The following is a 20,725-nucleotide window of genomic DNA, read 5'->3' as shown; positions in this document are numbered from 1 at the left end:
GATCCAAGTTCCAACACTGTCTGAATCAGAAGTCCATGCTCCTTCGACCACCTGGATCACCATCTAGCTGAGTGGTTTTCAAACGGCAGATCACAACCCAGTAGGGCAGAGTGAAGTCAGTTAGCGCATCCCAACTAGCATTTAAAGATTTTATTTATTTATTTTTTTCCCCCCAAAGCCCCAGTAGATAGTTGTATGTCATAGCTGCACATCCTTCTACTTGCTGTATGTGGGACGCGGCCTCAGCATGGCCGGAGAAGCGGTGCATGCCCGGGATCCGAACCCGGGCCGCTAGCAGCGAAGCGCGCGCACTTAACCGCTAAGCCACAGGGCCGGCCCCCAACTAGCATTTAAAATACTGGAGCAGAAGAGAATGGGAGGGGAGGAGGCGAGGAAAGAGAAGAAAAAGGAATGGAAGATATTAGTATGCATGACCCATAGTAACAGTCAGTATCGCTTAGTGACAGGCTTACTTCAGTGATGTACATATATGCATGTGTGAGTGTGTGTGTGCACTAGGATGTAAAATGCATTTCTTACTTTGGTTGCCATTGAAAGCATTTGAAAGCCTCTGCCCTAGCCACTCCATCTGTTCTTAAGGTCACTACCAACAGGTAAGCGTTCAGGTTGTAACGATAGCTTATCTTCATTGTACACACTTTCTTTTGGCCTTAACCATTTAGAAAAGGGTGGTCATAATTCTTGATCCACTTCCTAGAGCCTTTTCTACTAAAATAAAATTATTAAAGAAAACGATATTGGTTGACCTGATCTCACCTTACTAGTTGCATGACCTTTGGCAAGTTACTTAACCTTTCTAAGGGTTCAGCTCCCTAGATTTTACTTTCTCCATCCTTAAAGTGGGGTAATGATTGCTCATTTAGTTGCCAAGATTGATGGAGATCACGTAAACATCTTAGCACAGTCCCTGCCACAGCAATCATTGAGTCAGTACCTGCTGTTATTAAGTGATCTCCATAGACTGGGGGAGTCTTAATTGAGAGTCTTATGTTTAAGGACATAGAATGTAAGGAGGGAAATGTATTCTTTTCCAGCCTTGAACCCTCCAACCCCATGAAAACATAAATTAACATAAGTAGGTCTGCATTCTTTCAGTTCATTTATGTATCAAACACTTATTGAATGCCTACTATGTGCTGGAAACTGGGCTAATCTACAATGACATAATGAGAGCTTTTAAAGGCAAGACCCAAATTTATAGATGCTCCTGAAAGTTGGGGTGTATTAGAAGAGCAGAGTGATAAATCACCCTGGCACCTTACTTTATGATTGTGGACAAGAGTGCTCATCACCTGATAGTTACACATACACTCCGTCAAATGAACTTCAGCGATAATAGCCTCATTTTTTAAAAACTGTGTCCACCTGACATCCGATTGATTGAATCTGAGGTCCCCACTTTCCATTTTTATAGCTTGGTTCCTTCTGCGTACACGCCACAATTGGAGGATTGATTTTCCTTGTACATTGTCTTTCCTTCTCTCCGATTCTCAGGTCTCTCTTTCTCTCTTCCACCCCCTCCCTCCATCGCTGATTCTCCTCCTGTGTTCTGCTAATTATCTCTAGCCCTGAGCTATGGGAACCTACATTTTTTTTTCCTACACACATTTCCAATAAGAGATGGATTAGCAAGAATCAAAGTGTGGGTCTTAGGGAAAAAAGCCACAGGACCTCAGGACACTGGTTTCTAATTCTTTTCCGCACATCTTGGCTTTTAGGGGCAGGCAGATTACCACACAAAAATTGCCCTTCCAAACTTAAGGTGCATGCATATAATTTAACACTACCACCCAAAGGATCATGTACAAAAAACAGGGCCTCAAAAATGTTGGTTGACTTTAATTGAACATAAAAATAATGATATTTTAGCCTGCATTTACTATTAAAAAGTTACAAGCAGTAATTTTTACGTTTGTCTGCTCCTTTAAACTTTACCGAATATTTTTACACTTATTTTCTTTTATTTCACACACTTATCTTATGCCTCCACTGCCTCATAAAACCAATGAGAACAAAGACTGTTTGAAGTTACAAGAATCCTGTGAAGTAGACAAGACAAGTAATTTATCCTCATTTTCCTGACCAGGAAACTGAGGGTCAGAGAGATTGTGTCTTACCCAAAGTCAACTTGGCTCTTAAAGAGCAAAGTTAAGCCTGCCTGGAGTCTGAGGCTTGCAGCAGCCAGCTCCTGTAGATGAGCCCCTGAGGCCCGGACACAGTCAGTGTCCAGCACACCTGGCTTAGGTCCAACTGCACTAAAGGTCTTCAGAGCCTTTAGTACTGGAGCTCGGGCCGCAGGCAGCCCCATAATGGCAGAGAAACAGAACCTCTGGGTCGACTCTTTCAGGGAAACTTTGCTGATTTGCAGCAGCTGGACAATGTTCCTCATTAATATTTGTCAGTACGATTGTCGCATCATTTCACTGTGGTGGCCGGGACTCAGATCTGGAACTCTATATAGTTAAACCACCTGGATCTCTGTCTTTCAATGGCTTTGAGAGAACCCAAAGGGCCTGCTCTTGAGTCTAGTGGACCTCTAGGCAAGATGTCCCTCCCCCGCAGGATATATCACCAGGCATTCAGCCATGACGATGCCCTCAAGGACCCCACGCTGTGACTCCTCTTCCATCAGTCATGGCAGCATGCCCTGGAAGCCAGTAATTCCAGAGCACACGTATCAGGACTTTGCCAAAGTGGACTAAGGAGAGGCCAGTATGCCCTCCCCTGCCATGACCCTCTGGCACTGATAGTGTGGACAAGGTCCCAGTGGTGAGGGCTAGAGCTACCCATGTCATCATGAATTCTCTGATCACAAAGCAGACTCACAAGAGCATTCAGTGTTTTGAGCAAAAAGCAGGGCTGAGAAATGCCAGCTGCACACCTCCACAGACCTTCCCACCAAGGAGATCAAGTACCTCTGAGTGGCAGAAGCACACCACACACTAAAGATACACAGAGGAGAGATAACAAAAGAAGAGAGGCAGCCTGCATCAGCCCAGTCCACTCCAAGCAGCAGCTCCCACTCTTCCCCTAAGCAGAAACTCTGAGGCTGGTACCCTTGTGGTTCTTCCACAGACTTACCTGGCCCAATCCCAGCACCATGGATTCTGGAAGTGGAGATAAGGACAGAAACTCATCAGATAAATGGAGCCTCTTCGAACCAAGACCCTTCCAGAAGTCTGATTGAGTTTTTCCACCCAGGCTACAAAGGGGCCCAGAAGCCCTCTCCAATGGGAATGATCCAGATCCAGGCCGCCTGAATGGCTGAGGATCCAGCAGCCTTCAGGCCACCCGAGGTGGACATCCTAGTGATAGAAGGGAAGAAACAACTGCCAGAGACCCATAATCTCAAACACGAGTGCTCATGCCTACTGGGTTCTAGAGCTCTGTCTATTCCAAGGACTCTGGATAGAGGGTGTCTTGTTCCCGTTTACCTTGGCTCTGACATAGGAAAGGTATATTTTTTGAAAACTTGCTAAACTTAAGTTAGAGCTGGGAGACATAATTGGCTTTTGAGAAACATTGGTGCAAAGTTTGTCCTTACTGTGTGGAAGCAGCCATTTTGTGCAGCTTTAAAGTCAGACTAAATAATCTCAGCAGTGATAGGCAGGTCCTCATTACTTATTTTTATATCATTCACCCTAAACAGGAACTTTAATCATTGCTTACTGCATAAATAATGTTTATGTTTTTCCAAAACCCAGGCTTCTTCAATCCTTTACCACAGTCAGTGCCCCTAAAATGCATTGGCACACCATGGAGTAGAGATGTTCACTGACTAGTTAGACAACTTTGGCCCTCTGAACCCTGGGCTGTACTGTGTGCTCTGGCCTTGTCATCTTAGGGGCACCTGAGATCTGTTTGACATCTGGTTATAATTAAAAATCAGACTTGGCCTGGATTTCTTTGCTGAAACAGGACTCTCCCTGCCATCTTAATAGACCTGATGGATCATCTTCCTGCAGCCAGTTCTGACTGTAGCACCTCTTGGGCCAGTGCTGTTAGAGGGATGCTTCTCTTTTATGTCATACAGAGCAAACACTAGTCTTATATCTCTTTTCTTGCACTTTAATGTGAGATTAATTTAATTCTGATTTGGTTGAAAACTTTGTAAGGGAGAAAATTCAGTGTACTGGTTTGGTATTAACAAAAAGATGCTAAACTTTTTCAAAGTAAAGAAGATGGTAACTACAATTAGATTATAGTCTTGAGGTTCATGTGAAGCTAGTGTCACCCAATTTTGGTTTCCTTGTTCAGCCCAGGAGATAAAACATGTTTTTCTGGAGGATAGAGGAAAAAAAGATTTTTCTATATGAAGTCATTTTTCCCCAAAATCAGCCTCATACCCTTATATACATACATACCTTACTGAGGAAAAGAAATAGGAAAACTGCCTTTTGATTTCTCCTCACTCTGTACATGTTCAGTCATTGTCTTAAACATTGTCTCAAATGCCTGCAATTTTTTAGGTAGTATCTTGTCTATATAAGTAACTGACTTTTCCATAGAGAGACCCTGGAGTCTAAAATTTCAGAACAGTATTTGTGTCTTCTGTTATGCTTGTATCTCTTCCTTGTTCTAATAGTAAAATCCTTACTAGTCTCTAAAAAAAAAAAAACAAAACCCCAAGACTTTCTACTGCTACCCCAGCTTTTTATTCCCTCTACCACATTTCCTACAAGCAAAAAAAATTCATTGTTGAAACTTCACCTCACTCCAACATGAATGTTATCATCTTCATATTACAGACGAATAACTTTATCTCTTTAAATCTAAAACACCATTAACTATAAAGACACCATTATTTTATGTACCACAACACAGAAAACAATGCAGCCAATTAAACTATGATATATCATTAATTATAGGACACATCCTGATTCTCGAGATAGCAAAATGTGAAGATAAATGAATCTTAGAATTGATGAAATGGGGTAACTGAAAATGCAGAGAAATGAAATAATTTTCTCAGAATTGGAAATGTATATATGTTTAGGATTGGTAACTGAACCACAAAGAGAGAGGGCAGCATCCTCTTTTTTTCCTGGAAAGGTAAAGATTGTCAGGTCTCAGAAGGTGCAGCTGCAAGGTGATGAGGGGGGATGGGAGACTTCTCTTTTAACATCTGGAGTAACAGCCCATGTAAAACAGCCTTGTTTTCTTTATTTCATGGGCTCAACTAGGACCATTCATTTATTCATTCAACAAAGATGTGCCGAGTGCCCATTATAATTCTGGGCATTATTCTGGGCATCGGGGGGTAGTGCACTGAGTTAACAGGTACAGTCCCTGTGCTTCTGGAGTCTACAGTCTGAGAGGACCAATGCTGGAATTACCATCCAGGTGCATAATTTGTTTAAGTTACTTACACTTCAGTTTGCTAACTTACAAAATGTAATAGTTAATTTATGGGATTGTTGTGTGTTATTAGTTCCAGATTTTGCTTCTCATAGATGTGGGTAAAGAAGGGAACTTCCCCAGCAAAGAGGCAACAACTCAGTGTCTCGAAGAAGGAGGTAGGAGAGGTTTCCTCACTGAATGAAGCTTCCCGGAGATGGACATTCTGTACAAAATAAGAGCCAGTTGCATTGCTTCCTCCAGAGAAGGGGTTGGAAAGTCCAGGAAAACATTTCAATATTCTTAGAACCAGAGGTAGACATAATATGGACTTTCTAGAATCCCAAAATAAGAGAGAGTGAGGTAATTTGGTAGAAAATGCTGTTTTATTGGCTAATACGTGCACAGTGCTCCTGAAGCTGCAACATCAATGATTTCTAGTCCTTCTTGGGGGAACAAACATGCCTGTTTGCCTGGAACTGCCCATGTTTATGCCTGTTTTCCCAACATTACTAAAATTTATATCAAATGGAAAACGACAGAGAATAGCCAAGACAATTTTATAAAAGAACAAGGTTGGTGGATTTACACTACCTAATTTCCAAATTTGTCATAAAGCTACAATAATCAAGATACTGTGATATTGGTTTAAGGATAAATAAATAAACCAATATTCCAGAATTAAATCTTCCATTTATGGTCAACTGATTGTTGACAAAGAAGTCAAGGCAATTCAATGGAAAGGATAGTCTTTTTTACAAACTGTGCTAGACACTGGATATCTGTATGGGAAAAAAAAAATGAACCTTGGCACTTACCTCACACATTACACAAAAATTAACTCAAACTTGTCACAGACCTAAATATAAGAACTAAAACTATAAAAATTCTAGAGGAAAAGTTAGGAAAAAAATCTTTACGTCCCTGGGGTAAGCAAAGATTTCTTAGTTGGACACAAAAAAGCCCAAGCCATAAGAGAAAAAATTGGTCAGTTGAACTTAATAAAAATCAAAAACACTTCCCCCATCAAAAGACACTATTAAGAAAATGAAAAGATAAGTCATAGATTTGGGGAAAAAATCCAGAATATATAAAGAACACTGACAATTTAAGAAGAAAAACAACACAATTTTAAAGAAATGAGTGGAAGATTTGGACACTTCCCCAAACGTTACATGAATGATTTCCCATTTATGGTCAAGCTTCTCCATGAGGAAGTGATACTTCCTGGTGACGCGCATCACGGGCCTCATGGGGGAGGAGCCCTTTGCCTGCTCTTCAGCAATGGGTGAGCCTGATAAGGGAACTTCACTGGAGACTCACCACCCCAGCTCCACACTCAGTGAAGTCTTTTGACTTTGCTTTGGAATACAGATGTCCTGTGATCACAAAGTCTCACCATTATGCAAAAATCTTGCTAGCCCTGGACAGATTTTGTAATAACCATAACCTCAGAGGGCCCCAGGAGGTTTCAATCTACTTTTCACTTCCTCTTTTTATGGGGTTTAAATTTTCCAAACTAGTAAACAGGAAACATATTCTGAACCACAATGTGATAATGAGATGCCAACTTGACAGATAATCCCCAACTCCATGCCACTCCCCTCTCTTCCACAAGAACATAAGCTTTATGAGGGTCGATTTTGGTCAGGTTTCTTCACTGATGCATCCCCAATACCTAGAAAATGCCCGACACATAGTAGGTTTTTAAGAAATATTTGTTGAATGTAAATGAATTTTACTGTAAGATCATCCTGAAAGAGCCAAGATATATGGTTGTTCTAATTATAAGAAGTTCTACCCTTCTTCAAAACTTCACACAGATCTATTATTTTAATAGTGATGAATTTATTAAGATGTTGATGTGACAGCTTTATCAGGGACCAAATGGCTTAAACAAGATAGAAATTAACTTTTTATAATAATAATAATAGTAGCCAAGTCTTAAATAGCTCTACATCAGCTTGTCTACATATATTAACTGATATAATCCTTAAAATAACCCTGTGAAGGAAGTATTATTAATATCCCCAACTTACAGATGAGAAAACTGAGCCACAGAGAGTTTTAATAATTTGCCCAAAGTGATACAGCTGATTAAGTCACAGATTTGGATTTGAACTCAGGATGTGGCTCCAGAATCTATGCTTTTAACCACTACACCCATGCTTCTCAACTTTTAATGTGTATACGAATTTTCAGGGGATGTTTTTTTAAATGTGATTATAATTCAGCAGGCCTGAGGTGGACCCTGAGAGTGTGCATTTCTAACAAGCTCCCAGGTACTGCTGCGGATGATCTGAGGACCACACTTGGGTTAGCAAAGCACTAATACTAAACCACTTCTATCAGAAACATCCAAGCTAGTAGGTGGTCTACGGGTGTGCAGTGGTTCCATGACCAGAAGTTACACATTACTTCTGCACACTGCTCATTAGCCAAACTTAGTCATATGGTCACACTTAAGCTGCAAGGAAGGCTGGGAAATGTATTCTCTAACTGGACAGCCACTCAGCTGAAACTCAGGAGGTTCTATTACTAAAATAAACTTTTTTAAAAGGATGAATGCAGATTGGTGAGACAACTAACAGTCTCTGCCACTGCAAATTTAAAAGCTTTGATTGTTTCACCACATCTTATCTCTTTCTTCTTAGGGTGATCCAATACATTATCTTCCATTTCCCTCCATCATCGGTTGATGTGCACACAAATTCCTTTGTGTCTAGAAAAACCCATTTTACCACTAAGTCATCTCCCTTAATTTGATTCCTCCAAAGCTCTGATTAAATGGCAAGGAAAAGTCCATTCTTACATACGATAAAGATAGTTGGTAGCTTAGGATGAATAAATAATAAACATTTTAAACATCTGAGTTCCCCCTTCTTTCTTTAGCCATATTTCTTTGGTGGCCCATTTACTCTCAATCTCTACCTGATCCTTAAGGAAACTCAATGAAGTTGAAAATACTGTCCTTGAATCAATTTATTTTGATTAATTTTTTCCTCCTTTTCTCTAACTGGAAATGTCGATAAGCAGCTTCTTGGTTTCTTATCTCTATTACAACTGAGGAAGTCCCTGAAGAAAATATTGCGAAGGTAATTCATTCTAAGTAGATGTGATTTGAATCAAGTTTAGGCAAAGACTGGGAGGCTGCCTTCATTTTTATTGGAACATCTTAGCCTAAACCTAGCAACTCAGAGACATTTGGATTAAGCAATTCACACAATGCACTTATCCTGCCAGCAGTCACGGATGAGTTGGCTGGCAGTAAAGACGCACCAAGGAACTGTAGTAGCTTGATACATCCAGTGACTTCTACAGGTTATAAGAAAGGGTTTAGGAGTCCAGCATATCACTCTGGAAACTGGATCTTTTTTAAAGAATTTTATCTTCACAATTGGGAAATATATTTGAGATGATTGCTGTTTACGAGCCTTTGAATTAAGCACAAAAGCGAAAGATATCCAAAGAAGAAAAAAGAGAATTAGGTTGCAGTGACGCAGAAATCATTATTGTTGCAGCCTGGCACCAAAATTTATAACCTTTGGGTTTCTGAAATAGGTCAGTCTGCAAAATCTACTGAACAAAATATATTAAAATCAATTGAACTAATCCATTTTTGGTGAGAGGAGAGGGCAGCTAAAATGTAGCCTCACTTCCAGATGGACCTGGGAGTTATTTCTAACAACTAGTTTTCAAAAAATGGCACCTGTGTGTATACTGACAGAGTTTGGAGCTAGTGAAGGGGCCTGAGCGGACAGCATGGCCCATCCATTTGTTTTAGCTTTCTCAATAATCAGGGAGTATCACTGTAAGCTTACTTGGTCTGACTGATTGATTGTAAAGACAACCAAAATGAAGAGCTCGACCATCTCCCAATCTGATTTCCCCGCCGTGTATTGACCCAGTCCAAGTTACATATGTTACAGTATTTGCAAAGCTGTCACTATTATAAAACACTGGGTACTTGCTATTGACAGGGGCTTTAGGAGAACCCATTAAAATTAGAAACCAACTCACCCTGGCCTGTTTGAGCTTTGAAAATGCTTTTATATGAGGAGAAGGAAGCAGTCTATTAGATATCTACACAGTCACACAAACATAACAGTAACAACAATGACAAAACAGATAGCTCTTTCTGAGAATTCCTTTTGATGTGATTAACTGGGCAGAAACTGGGAATGAAAACAGAGAACAATCTTTGGTTTTGTGTATGTGTGTGTGTGTGTGTGTGTGTGTGTGTGTTGTTTTTATTGCTTTTAATCTGCCTTTATTTTAAAAATCTCAGAATGTGTGGAGTGGAGAACAAACCCCTGGGCCCTTTCTTATCCAAGAAGAGGACGTGCTGGCATCTGCTGGTAGAGGAGGGGACTGTTCCTTAGAATGAGTTGTCTCATTAACTCAGGAGATGACCTGGTCTGTCTGGAGACTGTCTGCATTTCAGACCCCTTGGCTGATTTACGGTTAAAGCAAAACGGGTTGTTTGAAACTGTGGAGCCAGCGGTTTGCTTTCATTCATCTTTAAAGACTTCGGTTGAATTCAAGATAGATCAGAGAGATCTCTCATTGCACTAAATAAACTTCTAACGATACTGATTGAGCTCCTCGGATGGGACACTATGGGAATGCGGGAAACTCAAGGCCCATTAAATCACTGAGCGCACTTAGTTGAAATTATGATACTCTGGTCACCCGTGGCTAAATGAAGAGCAGAGGTTTAATGAGTTTACCAGGTTAAAAATGAGCCCGTGTCAGGCAGGAATCAGACTCATTCATTAGGACTCCACTTAAACTATTGAGTAGCTTTGCTTACGAGCAGTACTCAAATCGGGGGGGGCAAGAGAGACTTGGTGATGGGGATGGCCTCCTTTGTTCCTGGCCAATTATGAACCACTAAATAAGGGTTAAGAGGAGGCAGCAGGTAGCAAGCAGACCATTTCAGCCCATTTTCGCCACTGACCACAATAAACTTGAAAATCCAAAGTCCCTGCAGTTTTACTTTTGCAACTGATTGAGACCTCAGAGTGAAGTCCACTCTATTTGGGTGCGGCCCGGGGTGGGCAGGGGAGGCGAGGTGTGGGGGTTGGTGTTCCCAGACCATGCACAATCCCTAAAATGCCTAGCTACTTCCAAAGCTATAGCTGGTGTGGAATGGCTGAGAACGCGGCAGTCTCCTTTGGAAAAGATGGACTTTCCTTAGTGCCCAAGTCCCGAAGGGACAAACAGACAAAACCAGTCTGTTCATACAGTAATGGGAAGAAAGCTCCATTTCAATTATCAGCAGTTAGTTGAGTATGGGAAACTCAGGGTGCGGGCTTTGGAGAAATATTGTCTCTATCTTGTACTGTGAGATCTTTGAGCTTCCATCTTAACCTCTTTGAGCCTCCATTTCTTCATCTCCAAACTACGGGTGATGATAACACCTAACTCAAAGGTGCATTGTGGGGATTCCATGTGATGCTCTGTGTGAGGTGTTCAGTTAGTGACTGGCTTTTACTAAGCATTCCACAAACAAAGGTGATTGCTGTGGTCCACCCTCTAGAACAAGGTGAAAATTGTTCCTTTTCACTTCTAGTTTCAGCTGTGTAAAGCAATGAACATGGAAAAGAAAAAAGGAAACACAGATATAAAATGCTCCAGGACTTTAGTCTGGTAAACAGCTGCAGGGACTGAGTAATTGTTCTGACATGAAGCGGGTCCATCTCCACATCCACAGACTTGCCATGCTTTCTGTCTCACGTTCTCTCTCTCTCCCCCCACGCCCATCCCGTATCCCTCCACTTCCTTTTGTACTAGAAGAGCCCGGTCCTGTTAGCATTTTCTTATAAAGCAAAGGCACCTTGTCCCTGAGAAGAATTGCAATTCCGAGAAATTGCAAATAAAATTGTCATAGCCAAGTCTGCAATTTAATGTCTTTTATGCTTCTCTGTGACAACTCAATGCCGTGTTGAACATGCTAGTCTTCTGCTTTGGTGTCCTGATTCTTTAACTCAAAGAAAAGCAGCTCAATTCGATGTGTATGATTTCATTAAACAGGACCACTCTGTATGCACAAAAAGACACTTGTGAAGAAAGACCAGTTTATCCATGGAGAGATTACTGAGGGGCTATGCTATCAAACAGAAAGTGGACAACCGTTTTCTCCAAATGGAAATCTGACTAAATGACTCTTTACGTCCAGCAACTCGAAATGGTCTTTTTTTCCCTGGTGACTATCAAATATATATATATAAAATGGGTCACACACACACATACACACACACACCTATGAGCAGATTAATGAGGACAAATATAAATGAAATAAGGCTTCTAGCTTCCAGCTCACCTCCAGCCTCTTGTCACCTACATGTGCATCACACTGGAATGAACATTTTATGCCTCATGGTCTGATAGAAACAAAGGGACATCGACACTTCAGAAAGGCACTGTCCTATATGGGATGTTGCAAAGGCTTAAGACTGGCGGAAAATTGCTTTTGTATCTTGAAATACATTCCTGTTAATGAGAAGAGGATCATATTACAAACTAAACGTTCTTTCAGATATGTAGTAAGCATCATTTCTAAGTTGTACCTGCTCTGATAGCTCAAATTCATCCCTTCTCAATTTCTTCACCCTTCCTTTAAATCGTCTAATGCTTGAATTAGTAGGAAAATGTGGTGTTAGAATTAAGCTCCATGAGAGCAGGGATTTTTTTTAAATCCTTTTTATATTCCCAATTTCTAGCTCAGTGTCTTACATCAAGCATAACTTCAACATATTTTTGATGAATGAATGAAGGGGTAAGTTGTAGTAGCTTTCAAATATCAATGAATTAAAAAGGCTAAATGACTAAAAAAAATTTTTAAGTGAAAGGGAACAGTATCTTTCTTGAGATACTGACAAAACAGTGAAATGCTGGAAATAATACCATTCTGTGTCTTAGGCCAGCCAAAAAGAAAAAAAGAGTGTGTATATATATGTATATATACACATATATAGATATATATGTGTATATACACATATATAGATATATATGTGTATATATACATATATAGATATATATGTGTATATATACATATATAGATATATATGTGTATATATACATATATAGATATATATGTGTATATATACATATATAGATATATATGTGTATATATACATATATAGATATATATGTGTATATATACATATATAGATATATATGTGTATATATACATATATAGATATATATGTGTATATATACATATATAGATATATATGTGTATATATATATCTGCAGAGAATTATCTGCAAAATGTTCTTCTACTTAACAATTTCAGAGAAGGGGCACAAATGTACTCTGGAGGTTCCTTACAGGAAGATTCTTGCTAGCAACTAATAGTGTGTTTTGGGCAGTTGCAGAGCTCAAAAGCACTGTATATATTCTAAAACAATAAAGAAATGGATTGAATTGTAGTAAAAAAGAGAACTAAGGAAAAGGGACATAAGAGATATAATGAAAATAAATAGTTCTTCCTCTCCCAATTTCCCTCCAGGGAGCAGGTTATGAAAGATAGCTGGAATAGTAGACTCAGGAATAAAATTCTTCCAGGGTAGAAAGTAATTAGGGGTGAGTACATAACGCCCAGGTTTAATTGTTCTTTTTAATACAGTGAAAGAAGGCATTCATCATACAACTTTAAATGAGTGTCCCATTAATGGAGCATACCCCCAATAGAATACTATAAATTAATATTTTTATATATCCTGTAATTATTTTGTGAGTAGCTCATTTGTAGTGCATTGTACTTAGGAGTATGCGTTAAAAGCATTAATCAGGTACATGTCATCATATAAAATATACCACAATTGTTGATACCCAATTTAAGCATGTTTTTATATTTTAACATTCCAAGACCCTCATGAAGATGACCAATAATATCTTAAGCTTCTGAAAGGACTTATTTCTAGTTCTAATTAACTCTCTGATATTGATTTCTAGATTTCTCTAGAAAGCTCATTTGGGGCCACTCTTTGGATCCAACCAGTGGACGAGATAGTGAATTTTATTTACAACTTCACCTTTCTATTGGTTCATCAGTGCCTGGAGGCTACACCATAAACATCCAGAACGTCACTGCCCCAGGGATGGCAGCACAATAGGCTTCACCTTCTCTTATGTCTAAATTCTTCTCAGGAGTAAGTAGGGATTTTGTAACACAGATGACATCTTCCTGGGCACACTGCCATGTGGACATAAATGGTGGCCTTAGGATACTTTAGGCAAGCTGGTTATAAATATCTTCTTACTTCTAAATACTCAGCTGACAAGATGATTGTGTTATCGAGGTTAAATTAAAAACACAATATGCTGTTAAACCACATTAAGCTGTCCTTTTCTTTCCCCTAAGAAATTCTCATATTCTTTTGCAGTTGATATAAATGAGCCCAAAGCCTGGACTGTGACTTGAGATGTAGGTTTCTTTCAAATTCATCCTAGAGGAAATGTGGCCTGGATATCATCCAGCTGCAAATCCTGAATCAGCCACTGACTCTCTGTGTGACCTTGGGCAAGTTATTTAACCTCTCTGCACCTCAGTTTCCTCACTTATAAAATGGCAATGCTTATAGTATCTGTATCTTTGAGACTTGTTGGGGGTATCACAAGTTAACATTTGCAATGTGCTCAGCATGGACTCGGCCACATATAAATGCAATATCAGGTTTACTATTATTTTTTCCCCAGCTCGGCTGCTGAAAATTATCAAACAAGATATTTACTCAATGAATTTTAGTTTCTCAGAAGGTTGACAGAATGAGATAAAATATGTGTAAGGCCTGGGAAACTATTCAGGGCTATGTGAAGGCTTGCCAAATGCCAATCAAAGTGAAGAATTAGAGCAGTAAATAAAACATAAAGTAAGACTTTTTTAAGCTGCTATAGGAATTACTCTTTGTTTTAAATCCCTACGTTTTCCTATTTTTATCTTTTGAGAGAAATCCTCCTTGTATACATAAATATGCCTATGTATACGTACACATACCCACAGCCACAAAGAAAGTATCCCTTGTGGGATTTAACTTCTAGGAACGGTTCCTTGTGTTTATCATGTGTTTTATGGAACAGAAACATCTTTGTGGCAGGTATAGTCATCCAATATCTTGTTATATACAATATCCTTAATAATTTTTATTAAGACAAAATTCTTTACCATGTGCTTACACTAAGTGTGGAATTACAAATGCCATATTGATGGTCATTTTAGCCCAGATGTGTTTAGAATAGGTGAAGCCATCCCTCCTTTTCATGACACAACTCTCTCTCTCTCTCTCTCTCTTTCTCTCTCACACACACACACACACACACACACTCCCAATCCTCTACAAAATCTGGTATTAAATACACCTGGTGGCTTTCTAAAGTGGGTGTTGTTGTGGGGATTTTTTCGGGGGGGATGGGGGGAAGTCTGGGTATCTTGAATATATGGTGTTTCTGTACTAAAGTGATTCTTAAAGCAGGCCTTGAGAAACACAGTGATATGAGCTAAGACCAGACAAAATGGAGGCTTTCCGGGGCTGTGCCATCAAGCTTGGAGCCAGCACATCAACACTAAAGATGCTGATGAATCAGAAAGTCAGAGAAGAAGGCTTCAAGTTTCAGTCTCCTGGGACAGGTTGGCCTCAGAGATTTATTTTCAGATCCTTTTTTATTTGTCTCTGCTGCATAGTAAAACTTGGGTGGGCAAAATTCTCCCCATTCCAGGGACCGTGTACAGGCTGCTGTAGGATTTTATGGGACTGATACTCTGTTCTTTTTTAGAGGGCCATTTATGCCCAGTGTCTTTCCTTCTCTTAGCCAGTGTACATCAGTCTCTAAATCTTCCTCCCCCACCTTTGAAAATTTATGGCAGCTTTCAGCCAGGCTTGGCTTAAAGCCATTGACCTCTGTGGCCTGCGTTATTGACCAGAACACAGCATCTTCTGCCCACATAATATATGTCTCTTTATCTCCTTGAAAGGAAAGGAAATGACTCTTGGAATGGCCAGGAACACAATAAAAATGAGAGAGGCTTTCCCATTTTTTTTTTTTGTCTGTGGCGTTTGGCTCTACAAAAAGCCATGCTGGGATCCATGTGTGTGCTAGGCAGTGCTTTGAACAGTGCATTGAGAGGGCACCCTTGGGAGCAAGCATTGTAGGACAGAAGGCCTGTCCCAAATAAAATTCCATTTTGTAAGTTCTCACCTTCAGTGTGAGAGCAATGAACAGCCCTATGTCAGCACTGCCTCAACTGAATCTATAGACTCACTGACATAGGAAGCCCACGGAGACTCTCGTGAAAAACACAGCAGGATTCACAGATCCCGAATGCCCTTTGGGGTGGAGAGGCATAGTGGCATAGAAGGTTGGAGCTGGGAGAGCCATGAGCACTCATCTAGTCCAAGCTCCTAAATTTGCAAATGAGGAAATTGAGGCCCCGCAAGAAGATACAAGGTATCCAACGTCACTGAGCAAATAAGTGCTAGAAATGGAGTCCACCACTAATGTATGCAACACGGTATGCCCTTGTCCTTAAACTCATCCCCCGACTATTAATTCTCCACCAAATAAAGACACAAAATTTGGTGTCGAAGCAAGGCCTGTACATAACAGTCAGCAAAAGCCTCTTGCATTTCCCTTTCAGGTATTATTTCCAAAATCCTGTTCTCAAGAATCCTCAGCTGCCCTGAAAACATGAGACCAGATGCCTCGCACTATCACCTTCAGACAGGAGCTGGGAGCAGCCCCGAGAAAAACCCTCAAGGAAAACAATGCAAAAAGTGGCATTTACAGCTTTGCAGCCTTGGACAAGTTTCTTACCCTCTAACCCTTCATTTCCTGTGGGTACAATGGGAACGGGAGTGCCACCCCTCCCAGGGGTGTTGTGAGGAGTGAGATGGCTGGCACAGAGAAGTGTTCAATCAATTCAAGTGCTATTGTTACGGCCTGGGGGTGAGAAAAACCATGTCAGAGGCATGTGCTCCTGCAAAACACTCCACAGGAGCTGGAGCATTTTATCTGAGTGTGCCAGGGCTTTCTGGAGAAGGACTTTGGCAGAAGTCATGATTTTTAGTAGGGCTGTAATTCACTAAGAGCTGGCTGCTTCTGTTTTACCTAGAGCGCTAGCTCTCAAATAGGTTTAAAGGGCACAACACCTAGGTGGCGCCATACTCCTTGCAGAACTCCAAGACATGTTGATAGACAGTTCTGCTATATAAACTAGAATCCAGAAACAAGATCACTAGCAGAAGACATATACTATCTACCTATTCATCTATATGATCTACCATAAGCAGTCATGTTCATGAAAACAAAGTTAATGGAACCAGACACAGCAGGCTCCTTATGAGTTTTTCCATTTTCTACCACCATTTGATCACTGTGTTTGCAAGTTTTGTAAGCAGTCTCAAGGAGACAAGCTGTAGCAGATGCCAAAGTCTTAAGGAAAATCTGTGGAGGGAAAACTTTCAAATGAGAAAATTCTATCTGGTAACTTTTTTTTCTGAAAATTTGGAAAAGACATGCATTATTGAATTTTAGTGATATAACAGCTCAGGTTGGCTTACATAACACCAAGGATCCATGGAGCAATCTAAGAACCACCGCACTAGAGGGTTAACAAACCAGGGAAGTCATATTTTCTGGTCATCTAAGTGTCAAAATAAGAGGAACAGAAGTGCAGACTTGTAGGTCCAGGTGAGTCTTCAGTGTCTTGTCTAACTGATAATCTTTAAAAATATAAAGCAAAAGGAAGGTCTGTAGTTAATTCTTTAAGAAATTTTAATATGCCATACTTCTATTTACGACCATGAAATTTCTCTCTCAAAACCGAAAGAATGTATCAAAGTATTGGGACATTAATACTAGACTTAAAACTAAGTCCATATAAGTCAAATGGGACCTTAAAATATTTCTATCCTGTTTAGAATCTCTTTCAGTTTTCTCAGATTTTTCTTCTGGGAAATCGCATATTAAAGAGCCTAATAATTCAACCCTAAAAACTGAGTTTCTATATCATGTTTTAAAAAATGGATGTCCAATAGTAGGGAATTGGCTGCATAACCCAAATATATACCAAAATGATGGGTTATCCAGACTTTAAAAAAGATTTTCTGCAAGAATGTCTAATGACATGGAAAGATAGACACTGTGTACTAAGGGACATGGTCTATAAGACTCTATGTACAATATCACTTCATTTTTAAGCTATATATATATGCATTGAAAAAAATCACTAAATGGCTAATAGTGTTAATGCTATTAACAGCTGTTTTATTTTCTCCTTTTCATATATTTGCATTTTTAATAAACATATTGCTTTTGTAATAACCAAACCACAATTGTTAGTGTAAAAATTAAATCTGTTTCTGTGTGGTGTAATTTGATTGCTGAAGTACCAGAAATAAAACCATTTCACTTATAAGGCTGTCCCACCACATGCATGCTGAAGACGTCAGAACACAGCTTCTACGTCCAGAGAGAAGCACAGGAAATGTGTATACATATATGTTAGTGTCATACCCATAGCTTCTTATCTAGATTTATGGAGGCAACAGCTAAAGGAACTAAAAAGAAACAGTTAAAAGAGGTTGAATCTGGGGAGTGGGGTGTGGGAGGCAGAGAGCAGAGGCAAGAAAACTGTTTTTCTTCTTTACAACAGTACTGTATGTTTGCACAGACACAAATGTCATATACAAAATATCTAGCCCTCAACTGGACTGGCTGTTAGGGTACACACACAACTTTCAACAGACAACACCAGTTAGCTGTAATCCAGGTGCTCATTAGAAAGTATAGTTTCCAGCTCCTTGTCACCTAATAATTTTCAGTAGCTCAGTTGAGAGCAACTCAGTTTTAATTTTTAAAAATAAAGATTCTATTACTACAAAACTACACCTACTTTTCCAAATATTCTGAAGTCTGTCTCAAGATCAAACAGGAAGCTGAGTTCCCATGGAATTATTTATCTGACTTGCACTTGGGTATGACACGATCTGGGTTGAGACTCATTCTAAGGGAAAAAAAAAAAACTGATACATTTCAAAAACGTTGTTGAGGATGTTAATCACATCTCCATGCCTTCTTTAGGAAAGCCCCAGGAAGAGATTTCATTCTGACCTTTTAATAGCAAAGAGCAGGCAAAATTCTCCCAAAGAATTCGTTTGTTTTCGTCTTGTGGATACCGTGAATCGACTGAGGAGGGGTCCCTTTTCCAACCGCTCTTGCACAGCTTGGAGCCAAATCTGTGGCCCAGCTGCAGCAAATGTGCAAATCAATGTGGTGTGTGTTTTTAAACCTAATTCTTGACTCAGTTTTATGCTCCTACCATGTTTTCCTTTCTCTCTCCTTTTTGTTTCTTGCTTAAAAAAAAAAAAAATCCACTGAAGTAATACACGTGCATGGGAACAAATCAAGACGGACAGAAGAACTTTAGGGTGAAAAGCAGCAGCCTCTTGCCCCTCTGCTCTCTGCCTCCCCCCCCCCCCCCCACTCCCCAGGTTCAACCTCTTAACTGTTTGGTTTTGGTTGCTTTAGCAGTTACCTCCATAAATCTAGATAAGAGGCTTAACCTCTTTTTCTCCATTTATCAACTTGAGATAATATCTCCAGACACCTTAATATGAAAAGGGAGGATTTAGCTCATTTACTATAAACCTCCTCCCCTTCCAAGTGTTTTATATTTATATTACTATTTTCAGTTCTTCTACAATTCTTACCTTTGCAATTTTAAATAATATATAAACCTTTTCATCAGAAGCCCCCATTCTGGGGGTTTTAATCAGAAACCCCCACAGAAGCTTTTTCATCATTTGTACTATTGTGAACTGCCGAATTTTAAAAAGTGAAGACAACAACACAAATGCCAGAACAATAAGGCCAAAAAATCTTCATGATGAATCCAAAGCTAAATCGTCAAGGAGCCATAGACATTATGAAGGATGATAACACAGGCTGGGTCGGCCTCAGACGTCATGGTATTCTCTAAGTTTATCATGATGTCAGCCTCATTTATGGCTAAACTTAACATCTGCGCCTAAACTGAAGCTCGAACAGTGAGTTGCAGACATTTACCTGGAAACCCACCCAGGCGAATTCCTTTCAAATCTTTTTTGTGGTGACTTCAAGCCTTAGGTTTCCAAGTTTGTCTTTCCGAAAATTTTTAAGGCAATTCTTAACGACTCCTTTTCTGTAGAAAAGCTTTTCTCCTCCTAGTCTCCTGTTGCCTCCCATCTGGAAGTTGCTTTGAGGTTCTCAGCGTGATGGGCTGTGTTGGCTTCAGTCGGTGGGGTGGGGTGTACAGGTCTATCTCCAGGAATGCCTCACTGTGGTTTAACTTACTGACACCCCTCCCATGGGCTCCTCACACAAGGGTGACCTCGCAGAAGAGCAGTTAGGACAGCTCTGGCAAAGACAACAAGGGAGGCGAGCTGGACTTAGCCTCCCACGGCATTCAGCACCAGCCACGCCCTGGACACAATAAGCCACATCCTGAAGGAAAATACAAGGGCTGCTAATGAATCAGACAAGAATTAACCCAGCACCCTTGTCTCACGATGAGCAGGTGTGGTAGAGGGGTGGCAGATGGAAGAAGGCATGGCTGCATGGCAGGTTTCTTAGGTGGAGATATGCATGGATTTGAAAAATTATGTTTAATGTGATAACATTATTTTGTGAATGAGAAACATTAAAAAAAGAAATATATGAATACTTTGCTGAGAAATTTCTTGAGTGCAACATCAGAACTCACAAAAAGTTCACAGGCACTGCTTTGGGGAATCTGTGTACTTAATTAAAAATACCTAAATAAATCCTTTGATTCAAATCTGCCGTAATTGATTACATTTGCCTGCTCTTAATTCTCTAGCATGATAGGAAAATTTATAATGCATCATTTTACTTTTTTTTTTATTTTATTATTTTTTTTTTTGTGAGGAAGATCAGCCCTGAGCTAACATCCATGCCAATCCTCCTCTTTTTGCTGAGGAAGACCGGCCCTGAGCTGACATCTATTGCCAATCCTCCTCCTTTTTTTCCCTTTTTCTCCCCAAGGCCCCAGTAGATAGTTGTATGTCACAGCTGCACATCCTTCTAGTTGCTGTATGTGGGACCCGGCCTCAGCATGGCCAGATAAGCGGTGCCTTGGCGCGCACCCAGGATCCGAACCCTGGCCGCCAGTAGCGGAGTGCGCATACTTAACCGCTAAGCCACCGGGCCGGCCCCCTATAATGCATCATTTTAAATACAACATTGCTAAAAAAAAGTAACCCTGCACCCAGTCTGAGCTAGTGACAGCGACAAGTAAATGAGTGGAATGGCGACTGAAAGCGGGAGGGGGGAGGGGGGCGGCAGCTTCATTTTCTTTTAACAG

At 40.1% G+C, this 20,725-nt stretch overlaps 1 pseudogene; it reads left to right on the top strand.

Annotated features, from left to right (window-relative positions):
- The first annotated feature begins 2,509 nt into the window (after nucleotides 1-2,509).
- Nucleotides 2,510-3,403, top strand: LOC101398701 (putative monooxygenase p33MONOX pseudogene; annotated as a pseudogene).
- The last annotated feature ends 17,322 nt before the right edge of the window (nucleotides 3,404-20,725 follow it).

The sequence above is a fragment of the Ceratotherium simum genome, chromosome 20 (assembly GCF_057802395.1).
Source record: "Ceratotherium simum simum isolate JZ-2026a chromosome 20, ASM5780239v1, whole genome shotgun sequence".
NCBI lineage: Eukaryota > Metazoa > Chordata > Mammalia > Perissodactyla > Rhinocerotidae > Ceratotherium > Ceratotherium simum.
The sequence above is the reverse complement of the archived record's forward strand: the minus strand, read 5'-3'. Positions and strand labels throughout refer to the sequence as shown.